We start from the raw sequence: 23,194 nt of genomic DNA, 5'->3' as shown, positions 1-23,194 counted from the left end.
ATCCTGTTGCCCAAGTAACATGGGGGGAAAAAAATGTTTGTCTGGGGTTTCCCACACCCATCATCTTCTATATTACCCTTTATCAATATTTTAGCTCTATGTTAAATTTAAACTCCCCAATGTAGTCATCACTGTGTTTACAATAACATTTCATTTAGATTTAGCAATATGTTGCCTCTGGTTCTGCTCACCATTATTTCTTGCATCTCATTTCCTTCTTGTGTATCTCCTTTTGTTCTGAGGAAGATGTTTTAGTATTTATTTAGTTAGCCTATGACTGTAAGTACCCTCAGTCTTTGTGAGTCTGAGTGTATTTCCTTTTTCGCCTTGACTCGTGGATAACAGTTTAGTTCACAGAATTTGAGTTTCATGCTTGAGCTCATGTGTTTGTGTTTTCAATTTGAAAACTTGTCACATCTAGAGTTTCTATTTGGTACTTCTTTTTTTTTTAAGTTTTTTTTGTTTGTTTGTTTTAAGTTTATTTATTTTGAGAGAGAGAGAAAGAGAGCACAAGCAGGGCAGGGGCTTGAGAGAGGGAGACAGAGAATCCCAAGCAGGCTCCGTGCTGTCAGCACAGGGCCCGAGGCGGGGCTGGACCTCACAAACCATGAGAGCATGACCTGAGCCGAAATCAAAAGTCAGATGCTTCACCAACTGAGCCACCCAGACTCCCCCACTTATTTGGTACTTCTTAAGATGTGCCTATACCATCCCATTCTTGCTTTGGATCATCTTTATGCTTTATCTCTTGATTATCTGAAAGCCTCCTTTAGATGGTGTTATTATTTCAAGAGCTTAGAATACCAAGTCTTGTGTTCCAAGGGTTTGTCATTTCTTTCTTGGCGACCTCCTCAGATATTCCTTGGGGGCCTCAGCGGTTGTCTCGGTGGGTACATCAGTTCAACCTGTGCTGCCCTATTATCCCTGTACTGAGTCTGCAACTTTGAGCACAAAATTGCTGGTATTACCTCCATGGTCAATGACGTCCAGCATTAGCACCATTTCCCTTCTGCCATGACCACCACCACTGCTGCAGGCGTAGAGGTTCTGGCAACGCCTTCTGATAGGTCAAACATGGGTGCATGCGGTTATATGTAGACTCCCCTGACAGTGAACGCATTCCCAATTCACATTACCATGGGCGCCATGACAAAGTGAACCCGGGAATGGTTTCTTCTTCTTCACTGAGGTATTTTCTATTACCTAGAAGCCATAACAGTGTTTGGGCCTCACGATGCTATAATAAATTCTATTTTCAATTTCACAGAAAGACATTTTTCTTCTCCAAAAAACACACATGGAATTTCTCGAAGGTTCGCAGGTCACGAAGCTTTCAGTTAACATCCACTACGCTCGGTCCAAGACTACCGTTATCCTCGGCACCATTCACTCTCTTGGTCCATTTGGCCTTATTCTCAGGGGCTATGGAAAGACCCTTGCAAATGGACACTTGTGGCTCCCCCACACCCTCCAAAAGCTCAGACCAAAAGATGCGCTTGCTCGTTTCAGGGTCATTTTTACATAATTGAAATCCTAATCGCAGAAAGCTTGTCAAGCTCTCTCTATATAATTGGAATGCAAACAAGGGTTATTTTGACACATCTCTACGGGCCAGCAGCATGCCGATATGTCTCTGATATCCCCCTACACATGAGCAAAAGACATTTTCTCTCCTAGATTTGCTCAAAATCTAGCAGTGGAGGTGGACAGAGGCACTGATCATTACAGTACTACGGACGTGCCATCGTGAAGATAAATATTACCTCCAGTCAGATGTGTTCAGAGTACAAAGGACTCGCTTTCTTGAAGGACGCATCTCAGTGAGTTTAATATTATATTTGCATTTGTTTTGTTCGGTAGCTGCCTCAAATGACAGACTCATTGGGCTCAAAACTCAAAATAAGTCATTTGTGAAAAGGTTTCACTACCCTTGTGCTACTGTGTACCCACAGCAATTTTCAGAGGGGGGAAAACAGTAAAAGAAACAGCAGAATAGAAAGTTACAACAGAAATTTCTAACAAGATTTCTGCTATCCCGGTTCTACTGTTAATTTAGTTTCACACATTTTCTTTTTTGGCTTTTATTAGCCTTAGTGGCGAAACTTAGAAAGTGGAATGAGTAACATAAATTTCTATTAATAGACGGAGCTCGGTTACAGATTACAGTTGAATACAGACATGCATCGTAACCAAAAGCAAAAATAGATATATCTAATATTTTTTGTGTGGAAGATAAAAGGTCCTATTAACCACAGGAATGTGAAAAAGGGTAAGTAGTAAGTCTGGATCTTCAAATCAATATTTTATAACTTAATAATATTTAATATTATATTATTATTAAATTATGTATAATTAAATTATATTATATTATAGAACCTATATATAAGTAATATACAATAATATATATTAATTACATACAAATCAAGTAATATTATATTATTAATAATATATTATTAAATATATTAATATTTAATAATTGCTACCTTCAGAAGGTAGAAAAATCTGATAGCTAGCATTTATTCATTTATCCAAGAAACATTTATTAAGCATCTACTAGGTACCAGTTCCTGTTCTAGATGCTACTGAAGCAGCAGACAGCAAAATAGGTAAGAAGCTCTGTTTTTCGGGGCTTAGGTTCCAGTGGGAGAGAAAATTATGAAATACTAACTAGAAAATATGGAGATTATGACAGTGGCCAGTGCTATGGGGAAAAATAAAGCACGGGTGTGGGAGAGAGAGTCAGAAAGCCATGATTTTACACGGGGCACGGGGCAATTCCTCGGAGTAGCTGCTGTTTGAGTCGAGCCAGTGGAGGCGAGGGGAGGAAGCCACAGGTCCATCAGGAGGGAGAGCCCTCCAGGGGAGCGGACGATAAGTGCAAGGGCAGGAATTTTCTGGCTGTGTTTTACAAACCACGTGGAGAATCCTGTGGCCACAGGGGAACGAAGGAAGGGAAAGGTGTACAACTCAACTGTTAAGCCAGAGAAGTATTTTTTCAGTATCACGGAGTCATGTCTAAAATGCATGCATTACTGTAGTATAAATACCAGAGTATAAATAGGTTAAAAGGTTAAAAATGAGGGTTCCATCTCACCATGGGAGCTAGCCTCATCTTACCTTTCCAGCCCAGTTTCTTCCTGTTATCTTCACAGACATCGGGGAGCCATCCTGCCATCTTTCTATGTTCTGAGCTTACAGAATTCTGGCTATGTTTCTCCTCCATACCGTCCCTGTTCTTTTCAGCCTCCAAGATTTTCACAAAGAAATTCCTTTGCTTAGAAGTTTTCCTATTCCCCCTCACGTTAGCCCAGATACCATTCTTCCACAAGAGCTTAAATATACAATCTCCTTTAGAGCTTCCTTCTCTCTAGAATTGGTTAGGCAATGCCCCCATGCACTACAATATTACATTGTGCCTAACTCTTACCACTTACAATCTACCTGTATGTGAAATGCTGGTCTGCTTACCTGTCTCTCCGTGACATCTTGAGTGCAAGGGCTTTGCCTTATTTACAGGTATTTCCCTGTGTCTGGCTCAAGTCTTGGCACAAATGTTTACGAACAAACAAAAATTCATTTGGCCTTGAAAATCATGCTCACCAGGATTACTTTAACCTCAAAAAATCACCACAATCTTTCTTTGTAGTGAAGCTTTCCTGCTGAACGTGGGAATATCACATTTTTGGGAAAAAAAATGGCTTTCAGTGTAGTTCTTTAGCATTAGACACAGAAAACACACAAACAGAGGAAGTCTAACCACTGTGAAAAACCTTCTGAAAATCAATGAAAGCAATGTTAAATTGCTGTTGGTATGATTAGTTCCACTCTTTGACACATGTATCTCAGAGTAAAACTTCCACTTACAAAGGACGCTTGATTAGCCTCTAATATAGCAATATTTCTTCTGTATTCAAAATATGTCCTATGTTTTTACTGGGTGCTGGCACCTCCAAATTGCCATTCAATTACAGAGATAAATATCCTCAAAAAAATGGCTTCAGGAGAAATATAAAGTAGTTGTGATGCTCTAATATTTTGTTAATAAATTAAAATATTTCGGGGCGCCTGGGTGGCTCAGTCGATCGAGCATCCGGCTTCGGCTCAGGTCACCATCTCACGGTTTGTGAGTTCGAGCCCCGCATCGGGCTCTGTGCTGACAGCTCGGAGCCTGGAGCCTGTTTTGGATTCTGTGTCTCCCTCTCTCTCTGCTCCTTCCCTGCTCGTGCTGTGTCTCTCTCTGTCTCTCTCAAAAATAAACCTTAAAAAATTTTTTTAATAAATAAATTAAAATGTTTCATGTAAAACTTACCCTCTTAAAATGGATATCGCTTTTCCTTACTGCAACATCTTCTTAGATAGTCTTGTTGGTTAAGGCTGTGAGATGGTATTCTAATAATTACAGCCAGAGAGGGCTCCTGTTGATAAATATGCATCATGCTTTCACTTTCTTCCGTGTCTTGTTAAGTTGGGTAAAGGTGAAATTAACTCCAAAATATGACTCTTAGCATTAGTCATGTCGGTAGGACCACAAATAATTTGTGCCAGGACAGGCTGATGACTCATTAAAAATATTACCTAGCATTAACAAAAATATGCTGTCTGGTGAAAACATACTACTAATAGGTATAAATATCTCAGTGCAATTTTGTATGAGTAAAAATACGCACACATATCAATTTTTTTCCTGATGGTAATCAAATAAGAATGGCCTAATATGATTCACTTCATATATGTAAGTAATATATGTGTGTGTGTATATATATATATATATATATATATATATATATATAATATATATTTACAGACATTATTTCTTTCTTGCCTGTTTCTGTCTTTTCTTCTTGCTTGCTTGTTTTATTGTTTTCCTCTGTGAAAGTACGAGCGACCAAATTTAGTTTTGAACTTTAACCCCTGTATCCCTTCCTACTCTGTTCTAGCTGAGCTAATAGCAAGATTTGTAATAATTCATATGAAATGTTATCATAAGTCCTTTCTGTTTATTTCTAGAGAGAAGCATGAGGCCAGAGAACAATTTCCTAAAGTCAGGTCTGGAAACACCAGGGTATAATTAAGTATAACATGTAGATAAGTATTACTAAAGTCATCTATAAATGATGAGCCCTCACATGGATCTTGTACCTGGCATCCAAAGTATTGCCTAATATTGCTTGTGAAGCACACATGATCTATTTTCAAAACATTCCAAATGCTACTGAATAGGTGGAGATTATCATTACACATCAATTTTGCTCACCTACAGTGAAATACCACCAAAGAAACCCAAATGGGAAGCTTTGGGCATCTTTGTTTTTATCTTTTGTGCACTCAACATTGAGTCTGTTCAACACTGCCCACTATACCCCACAAATCTAGAAGCTGGATGCACATAGGTGCCTTAACATGTCTGTAAGGTATGTCAGATTTCATTCTCTACCCTGGGAAGTCATTAGATACAACATCAACTCTCATATCTGGGTCTATAAAGAATTATCCACTCTAAAATCATCAGAATGGATGAATTAAAAAGCCTACTATTACCTTGTGTTGGTGAACATATAACTCTAAAGGAATGCCCATACATGGCTGGCAGGAATATAAATTGGTAAAAAAAAAAAAAGAGAAGAAAAAAGAAAAAAAAACAACACTTTGGCTCCTATGTTTATATGCTTATAGCAGAATTATTTACATTAGCCAGGATACGGAAGCAGCCTAAGGAACCATTGATTGATGAATGGATAAATAAAATGTGCAACACACACACACACACACACACACACTGGAATATTATTCAGCCATAAAAAAACACTGACTTCTTGGCCTTTGCAATGACACGGATGGAATGTTAAGTGAAATAAGTTGGCCAGGGAAAGGCAAATACTGTATAATTTCACTCATATGTGGAATTTAAGAAATAGGCAAACCATGAAACAGACTCTTAACTATATAGGACAAATTGGTGGTTACCAGAGGGGAGGGTGTAGGGAATGGGTGAAAAAGAAGAAGGGGATTAAAGAGGGTATTTTTCATGATGAGCACTGTGTAATGTATAGAATTGGGAATTACAATATTGTACACCTGAAACTAATATGACACTGTATATTAACTAACTGGCTATACAGTTGTATATATATATATACAGTTGTATATATATGTGTATATATATATATATATATATATATGGTTTATATATATATATATACAACTGGCTATACAGTTGTGTATATATACACACAGTTGTATATATACACACAGTTGTATATATATGTATGTATGTATATATATGTACAGTTGTATATATATATACATATATAACTAATAAGACACTGTATATTAACTAACTGGCTATAATAACTAACTATATTAACTAACTGTATACTAACTAACTAAATTAATTAATTAATTAAAATAAAAACAAAAACACTTTGGAAGGAACGTTTGGCAGTTTCTACTGAAGCTAAATATATGAAGTCCCTTGGACCCCCAAATTCTACTACTGGGCATATAACCAAAAGAAATTGCATGCTTATGTAAATGAAAAAAAAAACATGTACAAGAATGTTCTGGATGCTTTAATTATAATAACTAAAGTCCATAAAACATTCTACATACCCGCTGACAATAGAATAAGTCAATTGTGACATATTGATAGAATATTGTAGAGTGACAAAGAAGAATCTGCTCCTGATATACTCAACAGCCCGGATACATGTCGTAGACATAATATTGAGTGAGATAAATCAAACATCAAAATAGTACATTCCATATGATTCCATTCTTATAATGTTCAAAAAGTGAAAAATACTTGACAATGATAAAACTTAGAACAGTAATTACCCTCGAGTTGTACTTAGGTGGATATTGGGAATGAACTACATCTTGATTTGGACGGCGTCACGTGGAAGCTATTCTATGAAAAAGACGTTAGGATTTGTGTATTTTGTATTTGTGTATGTCAGTTTCATCTCACGTTCACAATATAACCACCTCAACCTGTTCGCGGACCCAGAGCGCCCTTCTACTTGCTGGAAGTAGGAAGAAAACTCTGGGCTGCAACACAGGTTGATATGGTTATTGATCGATCATGGTCAGCCCTATGACTTGGGGTATGGAGTGTAATGGAAGCAGCATGGAGTGGACCAGGAGGAGCTAGAAAACAGGAGCAGAGTAGGGACGGAATCCAATTGGGCAATGGGAGCACAGGAATCAGATTCCAAGTGAAGGGCTGGGAATAAAGAACATACCAGAGTAAGAAGGTTCAGGAGGCTTACCCCAGACACGGGAAGAGGGAGGTATCCTTTTTGTTCTTGCCCTGTACTCAGTGAGTCTTTGCTGAGTGAACGCGTGGATCGTTGATTTCAGAAACTGGTTATTCCTAGACTTTGGTGAAGTAGAAAGGGAATGTGAATTATTCACAGGGAGAGGTTTGCCTGGCTGTATCACGAAGCTGGCTCAGGAGAGCAGTAGTTCGAAAGTGCGCAAAGACACATTGACCATAGTGGGCAGCCAGAAGAAGCATTTGTAGCTAAATACACCCTAAGTCAGGAAACAAAATGTCTCTTGGCTATTTCAAGCTACGCTAGGTAAAATTAATAATCAGCCCATAGTCATTTATCTCTTTCCAAAAATAGGCAATTATACCATCAAGTTCAGGTCAAGCATCTTGTTAGGTAGAGTTTATCCGGGATGGAAGTGTGCAAGAAGGGGCAAACCATCCATCACTTGAAGCTATATTAAGAAAGTTAAGCCCTCACTGCAAGTATGTGCTTCATCAGCATGATTGCATATTTTTTGTTAACATTTTTAGCTTCAAAGTCTCTTCTTTTAATTGAAATCCAATATGTGTTTATTGCTGACACATGTTAAAAATCTTGCTTATACAGTGCATAGATCTGTCTCCAAAGCCAATAGTCCTACACTGTTTGTTTCCTAATTAGCACAGATACTGTATGAAAAATGCAAGAGACATCTGTTAGGTGAAGATGCCTATCAGTTTTAATTGATTTTTTTTTTGTCCCGGGTAGTCCAGAGGCACTAATGGTTTTGGTTCATCTTGCAGGTTCTTTTAATGAGCACATTTTCCAGGTGCATTTAACACAATACTAATTTGGAGGTGTCTTTAGTAAGTTCTAGATTTGCCTCACACGGTGCTTGGTGGCAGCATTGAACAGCAGCGATCATACTCCCTTGCCTGGAATGATCTAGAGTTTGAAATGGAGTCAAGTAGTGTCATAAGTGTCCTGATATCAGAATTGCATCAAGCTGCATAGTACAGAGAGCGAATTGCAAGATGTGTTATTTACTTTGAAGCCGTGTGAAAAACTCACTACCTAATCTGCAGGAGAGCTTGAGGAATAGACTTCCGATCACCTATAGAATTATTATTTTTTAATTAAGACTCAGTGGTTCCTGTGCTTATGTCATTGCCAATTAGTGGCCTCTGTACCGTATTTGTGGTTTCATGCAGTATCCTTCCTGTCTCTCCCCAACACACACACACACACACACACACACACAGGCACACACGCACACACGCACACACACGCACATGCACACACACACACACACTTTATAATATACCCGCCTTACACCCATAAGGAACAGTGTGCTAGCCCTGTTTACCATCTGAAATCAGGGCCATTCTTGCATTCATCTTTGTGTTCCTGAGCTATGATAAGCTTGTGTCCTCACCTATAAGATGGAGACCATAGTATCTAACCCATATTGCTTTTGGGAAACGAATACCTCACTCAAAATATGAAATTCCACATCTAAAATATGTGTAGCCTATTAGAGCATTAAGAGTTGTATTTTCAAAATAAACTGATAGGACTTTCTTCTTGGCACTTTCTTGCATATGAGTATCCCTGAATGTAGTCGGAAATATCCTTGGGCTCAGGAAGGATTAGGATTATTATAGCAGAAATGCAAAAAGGAAAGATAGCCAACCATTTAATTAAAAGGAGTTTTTTGTTGGGGGGGCGGGGAGTGATGGCAGGGCATTGCACACAGGCCATTCGTTCCTTATATGTGACCAATGTCAATTAGAGGGGGATGCTGACATATATTGAGAGTCAACATGATTACAGCACCATTGGATTTACAAACATCCTATTAGGTAGTCATCATGGCAAACTCGGAGTTTGATACTCTTACCTACGTTTAACAAAAGGAGGGCACTAAGGTGAGAGAAGAACTCACATATTGATGACACATTGGTCGTTGAAATCCAGCTCTCTCAGAATCATGTGCCTTATGGGTCCAGCAGACTGAGACGGAAGAAAGGGGAATGTTCTGGACGTGGAACAGAGCGGATCGAGTGCATCATGAAACTCCCCCATGCGTCTGTGAATTGTCTATTCTAGTTTACGTTCTGTACAGTCTTTAAATCAGAGCAAGATAGAATTAGACAGGACTTCATTAAATTTGATCTAGCTCCCTGACCTTGTTTATGTCAATGATGAACTACTCAGTGGCATTTTTTTCTCTGGCCTTTCTTCGAATTTCTCCTCCTCACAAGAAAACCCTCAAATGTCTTAATCCAAAATGCAATAATAACACTCAGAAGTATGGCTACCATTTGCTTAGTACTCTTTCTAGTAGCAGCCAATCTTTAAAGGCCAAGCTGGTAAGTTAATTTTCCTCTCATTTTACAGATGACTAAGCTGAAGCTCAGAGACATTAGTGGCTTATTCAAGGTCAAAATTAAATCCGGGACAGGGTTTATCACACTTCTCACCATCACTGCCCCATAGCATTAATTGCTTCTTGCCTCTCGAGCGTGAATGTTTTCTCCTATTTCTTTGTTTCTGCATACTTTTGACCGCCGTGACGTAATTCATTATCTAGTTGTAATACTCATCTGTCTACCGCGTGCTTATTTCAACTCTAAATCTTAGCTTAAAATCTCCAAAATCTCCCTCCTCCTTGACATCCTCCTTGACTACCTTACGAGGACTGACAGCTTTCTTCTCAGTATTCACCTAGCATATTCCGAGCATATTCCAAGTTTCTAAATAGCTGTGCAAAGAACCTTGCAAAAGAAGAAGCTACAGAAATCTCTGGGGGATTAGTCTGTGCGATAATTCAGTGAAGTCCCATATGGAAAGCCAGTTTGCAATAGACAGTTGGAATCTTGGTCTGGCTAAAGACCTGGAAAGAGCTGTGAATTTATCCAGTGATGCTGCCTGCACACATTATATTTGCACAGAGTGTAGAAACCATGATTGCTGAATACACATAAGACACGTAAGTCAAAAAAAATTGTCTTTTTGTCCTAAATTGTGAATTCAATGTATGCAAAGTATTCTCAAATCATATGAAAACTGTAACATGTCTTTATGCAAATTCCAAATTACCCTTATTATAAAGAACTAAATTATACAAAATTGATACTATATTAGAAAATTTGAGACCTATAATCATATTATCTTAGAGCATATAGCACTCTTAGAGAATTAAACCACCTTCAGGAGGAAGGAAGTTCAGAATTCTTGTAAGGCAGAGTGGTTCTCAACTACAGTGTGATTTCATTCCTCCTGGGGGATATTTAGCAATGTCTGTAGATATTTTTGATTGTTGCCCCTTGGGGGGTTATCTGCTACTATCACATGGTAAATTGAAGCCGGGATGTGGTGAAACAGTCTACATTATGCAGGAAAGCTCCCCGCCCCTACAATGAAGAATTACCCAGTCCAAAGTGTCAATAATGTCAAACAGAGAAACCCTGCCCTAGAGATTGTCTGTGAGGTGATCTGGAAGCATCTGAATAATTAATATTAGCATCTCCGAGGTCTTTGTAGAAGCAAACCTAAACAATGCCTACCTTCTTCATATGGATGTTGTGATTTCCTTTTCTCACTTGTGGGAATAAATAAAGGCCACCCAAATGGAAACGAGCAAAGGCTATTTTTATATATAGTCTGACCGTCATCAATTTGTGTATTTGGTCTCTCACAGTCCTCACCCACAGAAATAATGGCATGGTTCCCAGTACTCATTTGGACTTAGATCTAAGGAGGTCCACTAGTGGACATCCGCGGTCTAACCCAGAGAGTGTGGCTTGGGAGGCAGGATTATACAAATGAACTTCCAAGTAGGAGATGACACTGTATGCAACTATTAGTTTAAAAAGTGTTGAAAGGGGGCCCTCCTGTCTTTATAATTCCATGATGGTTCGTATATCTGTCATTTTTCATGGGCACACCTAACTCGATGCCCTGCTCTTCTCTGCTCTTCTCTGCTGGGACCGTGTATTCCTAATTTCCTCACCTGCCAACTCCAGGCCAGTCTTTTCCAGCGCGAAGCTCACAAAAGAGATCAGAACATGGAAATAAAATATAAAACAATGCAGTATTTTTCTGGGGGGGGGTCTTTAAAAAGGCATCCTGGGGGGCACCGGGGTGTCTCAGTCAGCTAAGCGTCTGACACTTGATATCAGCTCGGGTCATGATCTCACGCTGGCAAGATGGAGCCCCATATAGGGCTCTGGGCTGACGGCACAGAGCCTGCTTGGGATTCTCTCTTTCTGTCTCTCTCTGCCCCTCCACCCCCTCTCCAAATAAATAAATAAACCTGAAAAAGGCATCTTCGATCCCACAGCACCAGCTGATGCCTTCTGGACCCTGACCCAGACACATCAATGCTTCTGGTGTCTGGGAACCACACCTTTCTTTCGATTGGCCTCCTCACTCTTGTCTTGCTTGTCCTCTTGCTCAGGTCACTGTACTAAGGTTTTTTTTTTTCCATTTGATATATGCATACTAAATATATCCTTATCTGTATCTGTATCTACACCTATCTCTCTGGAGAGAATTACTTCCATAGACAAGTTCTAACTAATATGCTCACAGGGACTGCCCTGGGAAAAATGTTAAGGTTTTGAAAATGACCTTTAATTTCACTTAAAATAAATAGAATCTGTTAATACCTGTTATTTTTTATGACTCACGATTGAACTTAATCTTGACAACAGTATATTGCTCAAGTAGCCAAGACTTGTTCAACGACCTGTAGACTCTTAGCTCTTTGTTTCTACCTCCGTGATGGAAAATCATTGTTTCAGGTTTTCAAATATGTTGCAGGGAAATGACGTCCATTAACTTCTAAAGTATAGTTGGCTTACAGAAAACCATGCGTGCTTCGCAAAGCCATCCATGATATTCACTAGGCCCCACTGAAAAACAAAATATTTCCTCCTGTTTCTTGATCATGCTCTTTGTTAATAAACCGAATACGGTTTTAGACGGTGAGGGGTTGTGGTGCTACATTGACTTCTTTTTAAAGCCACATTTGTATAGAGCTAGGATACTTCCTGAAAGAAACACGTCTTGCAATGAAATTTAGATTATCTAGTTGCTTTTCTTTTAAAGCTGTCTCTTGTGTTAGGAAAGAAACAAACAAAGGAAATAAAGAGAGGAGAGGAGAGGAGAGGAGAGGAGAGGAGAGGAGAGGAGAGGAAAGGAAAGGAAAGGAAAGGAAAGGAAAAAGGAAAGGAAAGGAAAGGTAAGGAAAGGTGAGGAAAGGTAAGGAAAGGAAAGAAAAGGTAAGGAAAGGTAAGAAAGAAAAATAAAAGAAAAGAGAAGAGAAAAAAAGACTGTCTCCTTCCAACACATGCCCCTTTACCTCACTACACAAGGCTTTCTTGTGTTTAGTAAGTTTCCCTGATTTTATTTACATCAGAATATGGATTCAGAGTTCAATTCTAATAAGATTGAAACAAGGTGTGAGTAGAACGTAAGATGGCAAATTTTGCAGTAATCGTTCCATTAATAGAATCCACTCTCTGCACATATTGTCTTAGAAATAAAGCTGGGATGGCAGCAAAAGAAAAAACAACTCATTCTTTTCAGCCTAATTGATTTAGGGAAAGCAATAATCCTTTGCTAATTTCTTCCATCAGAGCATATGTTGTAAAGAATCACATTTAGAACAAAAGTAAGCTACATTAAGTGCCAAGAAATAACACAAAGAACGGTTTGCTTTCTGAGTGTGTCAGATTTGCAAGGCTCAAAGAAAGGGCCTTTTTCTATGGGGTAAGTGAACTCATTCTAAGCAAAGGCCACAAATTCTTGAGGGATCCCAACCCTGCCAGTTCAGGTTATTTCAGTGTGATACTGATTTCTTCCTTCATGGACTGTGCTGGTTGAAAGTTGCCATCCAAGTCAAAGTACTTTGGATTGCAAGAACGCCGTTTTGGGGGAAAACCTATTTATTTCAAGAGATAGAAGTATCTCACAGTGTTTCCACTGGCTTCTACTGAAAAGCAGACAATTCCAAACCACAGTGACTTTGTCCTGCTCTGTTTAGGCTGCCGTAACAAACAAACAGACCAAAAAACCCACATTTTATTCTGGGTAGCCTAAATAAGAAACACGTAATTCTCACAGTTCTGGAGGCTGAGGAGTCCAAAAATCAAGGTGCGGGCAGATTCAGTGTCAGGGGAGAGCCTACTTCCTGCTTCGTAATTGGCGGTTTTCTTCCTGAGTCCTCATATGGAGGAAGGGGCCCCACGCTCTCTGGGGTCTCTTTTATAAGGGCACTAATCCCATTCAAGAGGGCTCCAGCCTCCTAACCTAATCACATCCCAAAGCCCCATCTCCAAATACCATCACACGGGAAATGAGGTTTCAACACGTGAGTCTTGGGAGGACGCGTTCAGTCTACAGCAGCCTTAGAACAAGAAATATTTATAGAGACCAGGGGTCACGAGTTATGGCCTATATCAGACCAGCAGCCAGTCTTAGTATATACCTCAAGAGGTAGGGATGGTAAAAAAATACAAAGAAGAATGTGAGATAGACTAGCCCTGTGGCTCACCAAACCTAAAGTAGTTGTTATCTGGCCCTTTCTGGAAAAACTGCCCACCTCTGATTTAGGTCATGCTTCTGTTGGTCACAAACTTACCCTGGGCTCAGCTGTGTGGTTCTTCTGGCCTTTGCTCTGCTGTCGCTCATCTGTGGTCAGCGGCCTGTCAGTGAGGTGACTCTGCTTGTGGGCTTCATGGCTACTGGTTGGGGTGTCGGGGGTAATCTCACCATATGCCTCCTGTCCTGCATAAGTAACCCAGGCTTATTCGGGTGGTGGCTCAGAAAAGGGGTGCAGAAGTACATGAAGCTTTTCCTTCGCATTCTATAGGCCAGAGTACGTCCCAAAAGCAGGGTGGGAGGAGGGGATGTGTAGCTGTCTTTACAAACTACCACGCACAGAATCCAAGGGCCTTCAGAGCAATAGGCCTTTGCCTGGAACTGGAATAAGGAAGTAGAGAGCTATCAGCTACCTACACTGTGACCTCCATCCTGGGGCTCTCTTGCCTTCAGATTCGCATCTTGCTTTCCCCGTCTCTTCATTTCTTGGTCTTTTCTCTCTGGTGTGGTCTCCATGCCTGCCTCGTGCGTAGCCTTCTGTGACTTTCTCTGCTTCCCTTTGCCTCACTGCCACACGTGTCTATCCCAGCCCGGACACCATGAGGTCATACAGAGGTAAGTAGGAAAAGGTATCCTTTTTTCTCTGGCAAACACACTCGGCAAGTGAAGCAAAGGCTGGAATCCAGGCAAGGTCATCGCAGGGGTAAAACCTGCAAACTCGGGGGCCCCTGGGTGGCTCAGTCGGTTGAGCCTCTGACTCTGGCTCAGGTCATGATCTCACGGTTTGTGAGTTCGAGCCCCGCGTCGGGCTCTGCACCGACAGCTCAGAGCCTGGAGCTTGCTTTGTGTTTCCCCCTCTCTCTGCCCCTCCCCAGCTCATGCTCTGTCTCTCCTCCTCTCTCAAAAATAAATCAACGTTTGGGGCACCTGGGTGGCTCATCAATTAAGTGTCAGACTTTGGCTCAGGTCATGATCTCATGGTTCTTGAGTTCAAGCCCCACGTCGGGCTCTGTGCTGACAGCTCAGAGCCTGGAACCTGCTTCGGATTCTTTGTCTTCCTCTTTCTCTGTTCCTCCCCCACTCACACTTTGTCTCTCTCTCGCTCTCAAAAATAAATAAAATATTAAAAAAAATAAAAATTAAAAAAAATTAAAAAAATAAAAAAAAATAAAAAAAAAAATAAATCAACGTTTAAAAATTTAAAAAAAAGAAAGAAAAACCTGCAAACTCCTTTCCAGGAGCCGTGGGCACAGACTGGTAGCAGATACCCCTGTGTCTGCTCACTCTGTCAACTGAGACTGACTCGAGAGAGAATGTGACACTGTCTTATTTCAAATACTTGTTCCTAGCCCAACTATTTGGAGCTTACAGGTGACAAGTGGCATCCTGTGTCCCAGCACCTACTCTGGAGGGAGGCATCGGCACAAGCTTTGAGAATCAGGACTGGTCAAATGTTTAAAAGAGGCTGTGGGGAGGAAATGATTAGGAAGAATGGTTTGGATTCACGAGAATATTTTGTGCTAGAAATTGGAAGAAGGCTGAGCTTTATTTTATATTTACCTAGAGATTGTAAATGACACAAGAACACATTTCTATCTCTGCTGTATACTTTATATGCTATTACATAAAAATAACATATGCCTTACCCAGTCTATAATAAGCTGATTAAAGGAAAAGACTTTGCTTTCATAACTTTTTCTCAGTGGATGCCTGAATATTGATGTAAATTTTTAAATAGGTTTTCTCAACCCGTGCATCATTACCTCATTATCTGGAGGGATGTAATGTCTGGGAGATTTAGTAAAATAACACAAAGATGAGGTAAATATTACTAGATAACACTTTGCAATGAAAACTATGTAAAATTTACTAGACAGTTTACTCAAGCATAATTGCACATAATTAAAACATGCTATGAGATCTGTTATGAATTTTCAACTAATGAAAGCATTTAATTGGTTCTGAGTAAGAAAAGAGTCTACATAACCAGTATAGATTTCCTTTATTGTCCAAAGTCTACTCTTCTGGTGACCCATGCTCTACTGTCCCTGTCCTACTGGTGCTGAGAAATCAGTATCTGCTATTATACTTTTCTATTCCTATGGTCACTCATTACTCCCCTCCATTTCTAAATGTATTATCAAACCACATTATGTGACCCTGAACTATAAGTATTTATCTAGGAAGTCTCTTTTCTGCAAGAAACCAAGGATCCCTTCTCGTTCTTCTTAGCCAGTACTGTCTGACTTGCTGGGTGAGGGGAAAAAAAAAAAAACAATCTGCATAGGATTACCTCAAATTTGTATTGAAAATAAACTTGTGTATTTTATGAGAGAGAGAACGAGCAGGGGTGGAGGGCAGAGGGAGAGGGAGAGAGAGAATCCCCATCTCCACACCATTAGCGCAGAGCCCTACATGGGGCTCAATCTCATGAACCCCGACTGTGAGATCATGACCTAAGCCAAAATCAAGAGTCGGACGTTTAACTGACCCAGCCACCCAGGCGCCCCCTTAATATGCTCTTAAAAGACACTTAATAGGGGGCGCCTGGGTGGCTCAGTCGGTTAAGCGTCCGACTTCAGCTCAGGTCATGATCTTGCAGTCCGTGAGTTCAGGCCCCGCGTCGGACTCTGTGCTGACCGCTCAGAGCCTGGAGCCTGTTTTGGATTCTGTGTCTCCCTCTCTCTCTGACCCTCCCCCGTTCATGCTCTGTCTCTCTCTGTCTCAAAAATAAATAAATGTTAAAGAAAATTAAAAAAAAAAAAGACAATAGAAGAGCATTTTATACAATATGAGGGATTAAGCTCTCATTAAATGTTGTACCTTTAGGATTCAGGCTCACGTAAAAGAAGCCGACACATGTGATTCAATGATGTACAGATTTCTTTGATTCTTTTCTCAGATTACAAAGCATCCAAAGGTAGGAGGTCTAGGATCCGTGCAGTGGTCAACAATACTCCCTTTATCCTTCTGCTCTGCCATTTTGCCACAAGATGGCCATGGGACCTCCTGGCACTGTGTCTGCTTTCTAGGCTGGAGGAAGTGGTGATGGGGGAACGCAGGCATGGGACCTGAACCTACCCCTATTTATAAGTGCAAAAACAGCCTTCTTGTGTGCCCCAGCCAGTCAACTTCTGCTTATGTCACATGACAGTGCCTATACATGTTGTTATTTGTTGCTTTTTTTTTTAAGACAAGCATATTGCCTTACCAAATAATCTTGGAATTCTGTTAGCAAGAGGGCAATGGAAAGTGGTTATTAGCGGACACCTACAGGTTTTTCTCTTTTTAATGCTTATTTATTTTTGAGAGAGAGAGACACACAGAGCACAAGCTAGGAGGGGCAGAGAGAGAGAGAGAGAGAGAGAGGGAGAGGGAGACACAGAATCCGAAGCAGGATCCAGGCTCTGAGCTGTCCGCACAGAGCCCGACGCGGGGCTCGAACCCACAAACCGTGAGATCGTGGACACCTAGCAGTCTTTGACAGACGCCTGTAGGCATTTCAAAACCAGCTTCTCCAGAAAGATATCGGCCCTCCCACAGGCTGATGACGGTGTAATGGTGATACTGTCCAAGTGGAATAATTCAGACTTTGGCAAATACGGTGATGAATAGAGCTCCACCCGTGGATCGAGTTGCAAGGGAGAGCTAGGGACCATCCTGTCTAGGTGAGGGGTGGTGTTCCCCTAAAAACAATGGGACTATTCCCACACAGTAGGTGCACACTAAAAAGTATGGCAGGATATCCAGATTAAGGACTGAAATGTATCTATAAAGGAAACCATTTGGGACAGTCTTGGATTTTGGAGCATTTTTTCCCCTCTTGCATCATGAGGAGAAGCAGAGTAGGTAATGTTTTGTTGTTGTTGTTTTGTTTTGTTTTGTTTTTAATCCTCTTAGTATCCTTTACTCTGTCTTATGATTAAGCAAGCACTTGCAGAGCTTCACCACGTGGTGTGAGGGACAGAACTCCTGAAACAGTGAAAGGAGTCCTGGTTCCCCGAGAGTCTTGTCCCCTGCTACCTGCTCACACTTGGCATGAGTTAGCAGTGGTGTCTCAAAGGAACCGTGCGAGTAACTCCAGGAAGTGCCTGGTAGGTGATGTTTGGGGCATCTTGCAGGAAGGAATGATTATGAGGAGCCTGCAGGTAGAAGGCAGCCCAAGGGTTGAGACCCCTCCATCCTTCCCAAGATGGGCTAAGGAAGAGGTTTCCTGGCAACATGGAAGCTGATGTTGGGATATAAGGGAATGAAGACTATAGCCTTCGAAGGGGTCAAAACCGAATACCAGGTCCCATCCTGCCACCACAGGAAGGTGATCTGATTTCTCTTGGTCACCATTTCCACTTCAGTTGAATCGAGACGCTATGGCGGATTAGCTCCAAATTCCTCACCTGAAGAAATATTCTGGGGTTCTGAATTTTAATGTAACTCACGGTTTTCAATTGGTTCATCTGGCAGCAAGAAAGAGCACTGTATTGCTTCACCCCTGTACTGTACTGTAAGTGGCACTTCACCCCTGTACTGTAAGTGGCACTCCCAAAAATGTCATTATCAAGTGCTCACCCTGTTTTCCAGTGGCAACAGCATTTCATCCATTCTTCAAGTATTCATAAGGAAATATTCTAAACAAAATAATGCATACATGGACTGCCAGAGAAGGCTGGCCGGGAAATCATTAGCTATGGTATACATAATAGAAAAAAACGCTACCAAAGAGTTATTAATGCGGATGCAGGAAAATGTTGTTTATCTAGGGAATTAAGACATTAATGGAAAAATGGCCTTTGAGCTAAGCTTCAAAATATGTGAAGGGCTTAATGGGTGCAGAAGGTGGGTGGTGCATCCCAAGTTGAGAGAAGAATGATAGAAACACATGGAGTTATAAATGAAAAGGTTAAAACAGAGAGGGACAGTGTCAGATCCATACTATTGGCTGGAAGAAGACTTAGAGATAACTCGTTATTAACCTCCCCTTCTCCCTTCCCTCCCTCCCTCCTCCTTTTTCCTTCCTTCCTTCCTTCCTTCCTTCCTTCCTTCCTTCCATCTTTCCTTCCTTCTTCCTTCCTTTCTTCCATCTTTCCTCCTTCCTTCCTTCCTTCCTTCCTTCCTTCCTTCTTTCCTTTCTTCCATCTTTCCTTCTTTCCTTCCTTCCTTTTTCCTTCCTTCTTTCCTTCCTTCCTTCCTTCCTTCCAACCTCCCTCCCTCCCTCCCTTCTTCTTTTTGACAGATCAGTAAGCTGATTCCAGGAAGGAGAGGGATTTATCTAAGGTCATGTTATTGGCAGCTAGGTATTGTGACATCTAAAATATGATGGGGCACCTGGGTGGCTCAGTCGGCTAAGCGTCCGACTTCAGCTCAGGTCATGATCTCACAGTTCGTGGGTTCGAGCCCCTCATCGGGCTCTGTGCTGACCGCTCAGAGCCTGGAGCCTGTTTCAGATTCTGTGTCTCCCTCTCTCTCTGACCCTCCCCCATTCATGCTCTATCTCTGTCTGTCTCAAAAATAAATAAACGTTAAAAAAATTTTTTTAAATAAATAAAAATAAAATATGAGATGGAATCAGATCGCGAAGCACCTTGAATCCTACAACAAACAACTAGACTTACAACTTGGGCAGTCAGAGGCTAAAGGAGTAGCACAGCCTGGCTTGGGGTTTAGAAACACAATTCCGGAACTGGTAGAAAGAATATAATTAAAATTGGGGCAATTAGTAAGAAAATGGCAGTGATTTCTAGGCAGGATCCGAGGAACATCAAGGCAAAGGGTTGAAAGAAGTTGCTCATGAACACAATGAGGATTACTTAAGTGCCCACATATTCCATGGATGAGACCTGAGAAACCTTGCCACAAGATTCCATTCTTTATAGATTATTTATGCAATTCTACCGTGGCAGAGTGATGACTATTTATAAGATACTAAGAATGTAGAAAGTTGGATGTATTTCCTCTTCCATTCCCACTTATGGGAGGGAAAGTTGGCTTTACATTCTTCCTGTTCTACTGGGAAGAACACTAGGTAGGTGAGATAGACCCGTGACTGCTGTTTCTGCTGCAACACTTGCTATCAGATACCCGTCCCCAGACTCTGTGCCAAATTGTTTATCTGTGCCCTCCTTCTTTCCCTACTGTCAAATATATCAACCTTCTCAACTCCACTATCATCCCTAACAACCCAAACCTTTTGTTTCTTTGGTTTCTTTCTTGGCTTCATCCCAGAACGTATAAATATTAAGAAAACAGGGGGGGGGCACCTGACTGACCCAGTGGATAGAGCATGTGACACTTGACCTTGGTGCCATGAATTCATGGCCACATTGGGTATAAAGCTTACTAAAACAAAATAAAATACAATAAAATAAAATAAAATAGTGATGCATGCTACAATTTTGGGGGAAAAACAAACAAACAAACAAAAAAAAAAACAGAGAGAAGCAATTGAGTCATAGACCCAAAGAATACAGGAGACTGTGCTAATGCTCAGCTAAGTCCTACATCATTTTACAGCCTGTCTAGCATGTTACCTACAAGTAATTTCCCCAAACATGTTTTCTCTCCTTCAATAGCTGGTACCAGCCTTCTAAGCTCCTGTTTTCTAATTTGGATGAATGAGTGAGCTTGGCTGAGGGGGATACATTGTCAAAGCTGATTTATGTTGTTGTCAATCCAAACTGCTTAGCTCTGCAGCTGAAATTATCCTTTATATGCCCATTGTTCAGAGTTCAGAAAAACACCGTCTGTTCTATTGTTCAGCCATAGTCAGGATACAGATTTCCTGTGCTGTTGTCGTTCTTTTCCCTATGCATCAAGCTTTCTATAATAACAGATGACTTTACTGCAGAGGTTTTTGGAAGCCTCACAGGAAAGGAGAGAACAGTTTTACAAAGGGGCCGCGGTGTGCTGAAGGTGATGGAAAAAGAATATCTGAAAGCCTAAATAACGTCCAGCCATTTTTATTTTCATAGAACACATTCAAGCGCTAATGAGAGGAACCCGTTTATTTTTCATTACAGGATGAGCCATGGAAACCGTAGGTCTTTCTTACATGAGACAAAGACGGCAGCATGTCAGAAGTATATAAAAAAGTGTGCTCGGTGATTATCTGTGGGAAGCCCTGAGTGATTTATCCAACAGCAGAGAATGGGGCTTTTCTGTATATCCCTTTCCTTTCTCAATCAGAATCCAAAGAGAAAACAAAAGCTATCCTCAAATTAGAGTCATTTGAGAAAGGTTGGCTTGTAAACGAATTGTAAAAGGTAAAACAAAAAAGGAGCTTGCCCTGATGTTGGGAAAACTTGTTATTCTTACCATGCTAGGCCTGCGTGAAGGGAGGGGTTATTGGAATCTAGAACCAGAGAGCTATGCAGAGGGGTCTACCTTGGGAGGAGGAGTGGCTTTTGGTCATCGGACACCCCTGTGTCTCCAGGAGGAAGCTAGCGGAGCGTGTATGTACCTCCTCTCTTCTCTTCCTCTCATCCATCGGAGTTTCCCATTGGCTAAACAGACCTGGGGACCAGAAGGCAAAGAATCCCAATGCTGCTGCTGAGGTCACAAGTCAACCTCCAAGACAAAAAGCAGGGTGGAGTATGGCGAGGGGAAGCCTGGAGAGGCAAACAAAAGATACGTGGTAATTTAGTTGTTATGACTTCCATTACTTATTTTCTCCTTGAAGTCACCTCTTCTTAAGGTTAACATCTTATCCTATCAACCGACCCCTGAATTTTGTTCAAGGTCAAGGTCTTTTGGGTTTTGTTTTGTTTTCCCTACTTGGTGTTTTTCAGCTCATGTTTAGGAAATGGCCCAAGGCCTGGCCTATTGTTACAAGATGGCTGGCCAAGGAATCTGCCCAGAAAGGTAGAAAAAGGATCTTCACCAACTGCATCACCTCTTAGCCTGGTTACAAAACGTTTTCCAATTTTCTACCTTATCCAATTCTCACAAGACCATGGGCCAGGCAATTCCAATCCCCGCATCTGAGATGAGAAAGCTGAAGCCAAGAAGCTGATTTTTTCCTGGGTAGCAGGGTACTTCTGCTCTGGATTCTGCATGCTTGGTCCTGGGTCTCTGTGCACCCCTTGGGTCTAGACAAGTTGCTATCCGAACACAGCCTCCAATGTATGCTACCGTTCAAAAGACTCCATAACTTTAAAAACAAATTGTACAGCTCTTGCTTAGATATACCAACTCCAATTTTGAAAAGTGAGTCATTTATAATAGGCAGCAAGCATCTGAACAGTGGCAACTGGGTCGTTCAGAATTATAATTACATCTGCTGGGCTGGAATCATGTATCTTTAGCCTCAGCATGATTCAGAGACTTCAACATCCATAAGAGACAAACTGTCCTCTGAGTGGTTTCGAATGAATCTAGCAACGGCGCCATAACTCCCACCTTTACGCAGAAGGAGAGCCTTAGAGGAGCTCTTATCCCACCTTTGCCGGAAGAAGAAGAACTCTTTTTTCCCCAAGTGAGTTCAGCTTCCCCTAAGATCGTCATTCTATTACTATGTTATTAGGCTCAAACCCCCATCTCTTTCCATTGCTAGCACTGCATTTATAAAGTGTCATGCGTTTTGGAGAGCTTCCCTTGGTTGAGGACTCCATAGAATCCCTGGACCTAGGATGAGGGTCTCATTTTCTGTGCTGAATTTAATGACAGCTTAAATCACTTTTGCTTTTAGCCAGGCCTATATTCCCAAAGTGAGATCCTGTGTTTCCCGCATTATGCATGGAAAGATTAGAAGCCAATTGGAAGTGAACATCGTATTCGTCTTAATTTAAGCGCTTTGTAAAATGTCAAATACGAACATTCACCTGGAGATGTGGAATATACTGTAAGAATGGTCTTTTCCTTTCCATTTTATAACGTAAGTGAAGCTGAAGAAGTTCATGGACGTTTCCCTCTTGCAGTTAGCTTTCAACGGTTTCTTCGTAAAGTGCATTTCAGAAAAGAAAAAAAAATCAATGAAGTCGGTTTTTGAACTTCTTTCTTCCCACATTTGTGCTAACGAACGAGAAACAATCACAGCAATGAATTAATTACTCTAATAACATCTCTCATGATCACATTCTTTCAAGAACAAGGGTCTTTTTCCTTCTTGTATTAAAGAACAGCCAATCAAAATACAGAGATAATTGTTCTAAAACCTCCTTGCTCTCCCTTTTAATATAATTATTTCAACTATCTAGGGAGAGAAACTAAGGAGGTACAATCAGAGGAGGAATTCATTACTCGATTAACTTTGCTTTTACTCAGTTTCATTTATTCACAGTTCTGGAAGGGGCCCTCCAGAGGTCATCATTCCATGTTTCTGCCACCTGTCAGGGATGCTT

The 23,194-nt window shown here is 40.9% G+C and overlaps 1 long non-coding RNA gene across 1 annotated transcript in view; it reads left to right on the top strand.

Annotated features, from left to right (window-relative positions):
- The window catches only part of LOC132682877 (uncharacterized), a 258,235-nt gene that overhangs the window by 229,419 nt on the left and 5,622 nt on the right, over positions 1 to 23,194 (top strand). The gene's annotated exons all lie outside the window — the stretch shown is intronic.

This window comes from Panthera onca, chromosome C2 (assembly GCF_046562875.1).
Source record: "Panthera onca isolate mPanOnc1 chromosome C2, mPanOnc1 haplotype 2, whole genome shotgun sequence".
NCBI classification, from domain to species: domain Eukaryota; kingdom Metazoa; phylum Chordata; class Mammalia; order Carnivora; family Felidae; genus Panthera; species Panthera onca.
Note: the sequence above shows the minus strand (reverse complement) of the source record. Positions and strands in the feature narration are given on the sequence as shown.